The sequence below is a fragment of the Lolium rigidum genome, chromosome 5 (genome assembly GCF_022539505.1).
Source record: "Lolium rigidum isolate FL_2022 chromosome 5, APGP_CSIRO_Lrig_0.1, whole genome shotgun sequence".
NCBI lineage: Eukaryota > Viridiplantae > Streptophyta > Magnoliopsida > Poales > Poaceae > Lolium > Lolium rigidum.
This window is the reverse complement of record NC_061512.1, coordinates 11,795,052-11,801,252: the sequence shown is the minus strand read 5'-3', so window position 1 is coordinate 11,801,252 and position 6,201 is coordinate 11,795,052. Positions and strand designations below refer to the sequence as shown.

At 45.1% G+C, this 6,201-nt stretch overlaps 1 long non-coding RNA gene across 1 annotated transcript; it reads left to right on the top strand.

The window, feature by feature from the left end:
* Positions 1-4,085: 4,085 nt before the first annotated feature.
* LOC124652356 lies at positions 4,086-5,915 on the top strand. Its single transcript, XR_006987680.1, has 2 exons — positions 4,086-4,190; positions 5,772-5,915. It is a non-coding gene; the product is annotated as an uncharacterized LOC124652356 (long non-coding RNA).
* The last annotated feature ends 286 nt before the right edge of the window (positions 5,916-6,201 follow it).

The following is a 6,201-nucleotide window of genomic DNA, read 5'->3' as shown; positions in this document are numbered from 1 at the left end:
GTCCCGATTTGTAACACCACCAGAGACTAAAGGTTTTCGAACCAGAGACAGCCCAACGCTATCCCTTTAGTCATGTTTGGTGTCTCCAACCGAGACTAAAGGTCCCATTTGAACTGGGGCTAAAACCGTGTGGGTGTTCTAGCTATTACAATCGGGACTAATTCTCACATTAGTCCAGGATCTAAACACGGTCAGGACTAATGCTTCAGGCAGCTCTGAATGAAAGGCTCCTTTTCTACTAGTGTGTACTAGTGCTCATATGTACCAAATATGCTCTCCGGTTGAGGAGGATTAAATCCCATCTAAATGAAAATTCTCCTCAGTATCTTCTAATATACTCCAATACACATGTGAGGTGTGTTAAACGAACAAGGCCGCAGTGTGAACACCGATGGTGGCGGGCCGTGTCATCAGGTAAGCACACAGACACTAGTAGAAAACTAGCTATAGGTGTGATGCCTTTTTGTGGTGCACCAAATTACCATGTGCCACTAATAAAATTATGTGGCACACAGTGGCACAAAAATTGGCATTTCTGTGACGCACAAACTTTTCATGCGCCACAGAAATCTGGTGGGACCCGTGGCCAATTATTGGGTTGACCAATTCTGCGTATGTTTTGGGCGCATGGAGCTGGATGCGCCACATAAATGTCGCCTTTCTGTGGCGCATGTGGCCAAATGCGCCACAGAAAGAATCATTTCTGCGGCGCATGGAGCTACATGTGTCACAGAACTTTTCTGGTTTTTTTTGCTCTCTTGCAAGCCGCCCCCCCCCCCCCCCCTCCGTGGATCACTTTTTTTTTGCTTTGTACAATACAGAAGAAATAGATAGAAATTTCAAAAAATAAAATTCTTCGAGGTGTCCATGTATTATGTCATCTAGTTTTAATAAAAATTAGCAAACATGAATTTCGATTTTTTTTGCTAATTGCGTTGTGTATCGGTAAAACTGGATTTCAGATTGCATAGGAACTCGAAAAAACGCACAATATATCAAAATGTCCATGAGAAAATTGTACATCCGAATTGAAATTTACAGAATTGGCAGATTAAAAAAGAGTAAAAAGTTACGGCAAAATCAAGATTTTTTTCCTGCAAAAATAAAAAATTCGAAAAATATTCTGTGGTGCACCAAGTGCACATGCGCCACAGAATTCCTAGGCTAAAATTTGAAATTCGGTGGCGCCTCCTCCTCCTCCTCTCCTCCACTTCTCCTCCTCACCTTCTCCTCCACTTCAACTTCCACTGCTCCTCCACTTTCACTTCTCTCCTCATCTCCTCCGCTTCTCCTCCACCCGGTGACCTCCTACTCCTCCTCTGACGAACTCCTCCTTCCCCTTCTCCTCCTCCTCCTCCTCCGGCAATCCCCTCCTCCCCACCTCCGGCGACCCCCTTCGGCCGGCCTCCTCCTCCTCCACCCACCCACCACCTCCGGCCGGCCTCCTCCTCCTCCTCCACCCACCTCAACCCACCCACCCACCTCCGGCGACCTACGGAAAATTTTAAAAAAATCTTGTCGCCATTTTTTAAATTCAAAAAAGAAATTGTGGTGCACCACCTTTGGGTGCGCCGCAGAAAGTTTTCTGTGGCGCATGCCTGCCTGGTGCGCCACAAAAATGTCACTTTTCTGTGACGCATGGGTCCTTGAGCCACATAATTAAAAAAATGGTGTGCCACTGATCAGCCTTTTTTCTACTAGTGGGATTTTGTCTCTATATCGCTTTCGGGTGATACTACAGCGCCGACAACACAAAAACTGGGAGTTGGGCTTGGGATTCGAAGTACCAAACCAGGAATTGAGCCACTTCGGTCTATGGTAGGGCCGGATGCCAACATGGAAGAATTGAATCATGGACGAGGACATATATGAAAGCAAGTATACTAGCAAAATTCGACTAGCTATCAGCATCATTTTCCTTGATGAGTGAAATATGTTGAAGGACTTGTATTTCTCAAACAAACAAGTAGGGAACTCTAGGATCACAAGATGCAGATAAACACTAGTAGGAAAATGTTCATTAGTGGCGCACCAAAAACCACAGTCTGTGGCGCATGGGCTGTTATTTTGTGATCCAAATTCATATACTAAAGGGAGGCTAACTTCTGACGAGCGGAGCGAGGCCCGTCGCCGGAGGCTTGGGCCGAAGCGTTGCCACCGCCTATTTATATTCCCTGTAAGCCGCCGCTAGGGTTATCATCGCATCATTGTACACCCACGGCGTTTGTAAACACCACCGAAATAGTGAAGTTTTGCTGGCTGGCGCCCGTGGTTTTTCCCTTGTGTGTTGCAAGGGTTTTCCACGTTAAAATCTCGTGTCCCCTGCAGTGTTTTACCTTTCGTTCTTCGTTTATTGTGCATCTCAATTATAACATGGGCCGTGCGCCCCAGAATTTTCGCCACAAAAATAAGAATTTGGTGGCGCACCTGCCCATACGCCACAGAAATTCTTATTTCTGTGGCGCACCTGGCAAGGTGCACCACAGAAATAGGAAGTCTTATTTCTATGGTGCACCGGCAGTGGTGCGCCACAGATTTTTTTTTTTGGATTTCAAAAAAAAGGCGGGTAGATCTCAATCTTGGGTCGCCGAATTTTTTTAATTTTTTTTTTGAAATTTTGCCGGAAGGTCGCTGGAGGTTGGTGGTTGGTTGGATTGGGTGAGTGGGTGGTTGGGTGGGTTGGGTGAGTGACTGAGTGGGTGGGTGCGATGGGTGTTGGAGGAGGCCGGCCGGAGGAGGTTGTGGTGGTGGAGTAGGAGTAGGAGGAGGAGGAGGAGCCGAGGAGGAGGAGGTGGTGGTGGTGGTGGTGGTGGTGGAGTAGGAGGAGGTGGTGGTGGTGGTGGAGGAGGAGGTGGTGGCGGTCGCTGTTGGCATGAAAATCTGCCACGCAACACCAGGATAACCGTCGTACTTTCGTGACGACGAACGATTGCTTTTCCGGCAAAGCAACAAAGGATCCTCAATTTCAGAGAGGAGATACGACCGTTTTTCAGCGCAAAACGGTAAAGATGAACCAAACCCTAGGGCTGCTAGGGCATGGCATGAAAAAGATAAAGAAACAAACGTAAATAAAATAGATGCAAATTGTATTGAGTAGATCGATTGTTTGGGTTCTCTCAATCGGTCAGAGCCTTTAAATAAGGTGCAGGTCTTTGCGTACAGCCGGACTTGGCCTGCAGGAATATAACACCAAAACTTAACCGACTAGAACTCCTTCCTAGATTCAGTTACGATACGTAGTCTATGCCTACCAAATTTACTTGCAATCGGTACATAGCAGAATTGTAAAGCCCAGGCCATGCTCACGTACATATGCTGTTCAGCCTTCAAGTAATAAAATATTACGGCCGCAGCGCTAATCACATCAGCTAATGAAGAGCCATTTTGAAAATCCTAGGCAGCACAGCTGTAGATGTTATCCTCTCTTCTGAATTCTTCATAATCATGTGAAGCTTCATATATTTGTCACGAGTGAACCATTGAATCTGCACAAGCCTGCAACTTCATATTTAAAGAGCAAATCCAATTATATTTGGTAACCAGTAATTGAATCACAAGCACTAATTTGACTAATAAAATCCAATAGCCAAATTGCACCGTCAGGGCATCACCACTCATGCGGATGATTTTTTCCTGCGTATAATATATTACTTGCTTGAGCACTCATGTGTCTTACGCGGTGCTCACGTCTCTCGCGCGTTGGATCCCCATCAGGCGGCTTGAACTCGGCGGCGCTTCCGTCCAATAAAAAAAATAGAAGAACGCTATCTTTCTCTTCTCTTTTTCGACGACTGGTCGTAGTCGAGCTCATCCCCATTCTCTTCTCCTCTCTCGCCCATATCGACGCCCCGCTCGATCTCCACCGGCGATTCCGTCTCGTCGGCGGCAAGTTGCTGGTGGGAAACATCGAAGGGGTTCTGCTGGTTGGTTGGGGTAGTGGGGTGAACCGTCGGCGGCGCGGGCGACCAAATTGACGCGGCCACCGGATCGACGCTACCAAGGTGGGGGCAGACGGGGTGAGATGGGTTCTTCGCCGCCGCGGCCACGCGACTCGACGCGTCCGAGGCGGCGTCGCGGGTAGCAGGAGTAGCTGAAGGAGACTCGGCGGCGTGGCCTGGCGAATCGACGCAGCCGAAGCTGGTAAACGTGCTCGGAGGTGTCGGTCTCAGAGTTTCGGCGGCTTGGTTTTGGTAAGTACTTCGATCTCTATTGTTTTCTGCCATTGTTGCTTCAGGCTGTCATTTTTCATCGATGCGCGTTGGATTTTACATCCAATTTTGTCCACGGTGGTGGATTAGAATGCACGGTGCCGCTGTGGACACGTTGATGCACCGGTGCTGGTCTAGGAGGCATGGTGGTACTGGTACAGTAGTTTAGGTGGTGCTCGTATAGTAGGATGGTGGTTTTTGTTTTTGTTTTGAGGGGTAAAGAGGTTATATATATATACATCATTGAAGAGTGTACATTCACGGTTAACAAGCTCTTGAACCAGATCAGGTAATCTGTCAACGAAAACACAGTTGCCATAGGATCTAGCAATTTTTGCGAGCCAATCAGCAGCCTTGTTGCAGTCACGACGAGTCTGCATGACCTGGCGCTCCTGAAGGATGAGCATACGCTTCTTGGCTGTTTCATAGGTCGAGAACCATTTGGATATGTTGGCATCAGACGAGCGCCGAGCTTTTGCACCCCAGCACAGTCCATCACCAGCAAGACCCGGCCTGGGAAGTGATTGGAGGCAAGGCGAATGCCACAAAGAGCATCAGTGGCCTCGGCTTCCTCTATACCCATGCAATTCTGGAAGTTGTAGCAGGCCGCCAATGCCACCGAACAATCGGACCAGCTAGCTTTTATCAGTAGTTCGGATGTTTTTGTATAACCATAGGATGTATTTTTTAGACACTCTAATACATCCTGCATATACTAGTTCTAGTATAATCCTTTACTAGCATGTTGTATTTTTAGACACTCTAATACATCCTGCATATACTAGTTCTAGTATAATCCTTTACTAGCAGGTTGTCTTTTTAGACACTCTAATACATCCTGCATATACTAGTTATAGTATAATGCTTTACTAATAGGATGTATTTTTCGCCACTTAGTTTAATGCTTTTTACTAACAGGATGTATTTTTAGGCAATTAATACATCTGCATATAGGATTCTAGTATAATGCTTTACTAATAGGATGTATTTTTTCCAGTAATTATATACACAGTGTTTTGTCCCTTCCATGCAATTGTTTAGGATGTAGAATAGTATCAATAAATACATTCTGGTGTAATTTTATTAGCAAGAATATCTATAGGATGTATTTTTTATATACATGTAGGTTTTTAATCGTTTTTATGAACTGGCACAAAGATGGACCAATGTTGGTCCCTGCATTCCATGTATCTTGATGTCCCTGTCCTGTTAGATCCTCAACATTGTTCTGATCATCAACCTGGCCCTTATCATCATGTTCCAGTGCTGGTGTATTTAGATCAGGAAACCAGAAATCCATATCTGCAAACATATAGAAATAGTTACATTTCCTTATAATTTGGCTAGCAGAACATTTGAAGAAAGTTTTCCGTGCTTTTGTTTCCTACCATGCTTCTTTCACCCAGTCTGCAATTACTTCAAGCAGAAAATTAGCAGAAAGTACATTATATTGTCTTCAAGCCTGCACTTTTTTACTTCCTCTCATGTTTTTTTCCGTTTTATTTTGTTTCAACCAATAAATAAGCAGCTACTAAATTTATTGCATGTTATTTTTTCTTGCAGATGATGAAGATTGATTTGAGAGAAATTATGGCTACCTATTCTAGCTTCCTGGAAGAGAAATTTTTCATGCCGTCCTTGCTTTCAGGTTCCTGACAATGCAGTTTGCCACTAGTTTTTGTTCATCTAGTTTGAGGTGTGGTCTCAGAAACTACTAAAACTTGATGCTTTTTGGTGTTGTATTTTAGACAACTTCGTATCAATATATCCTTTTCTCTTATAGCGGTTGGAGTTCAGTTTTATACATCCATGACAGAATCTGTGGGGTAGCTGATACTGATGCATCAGTCGGCCTGAATGTAGCTTCCTGGTTGTTCATGTAAAAATACGGACCTGGAGTTGCATGATTTTGGCTATACCTTTTCATACCTGTTTGCACTAGATTCGGTGGTTGTAGATCCTGGCGCACCTTCCTCTTTTGTTTTCTCTTTTA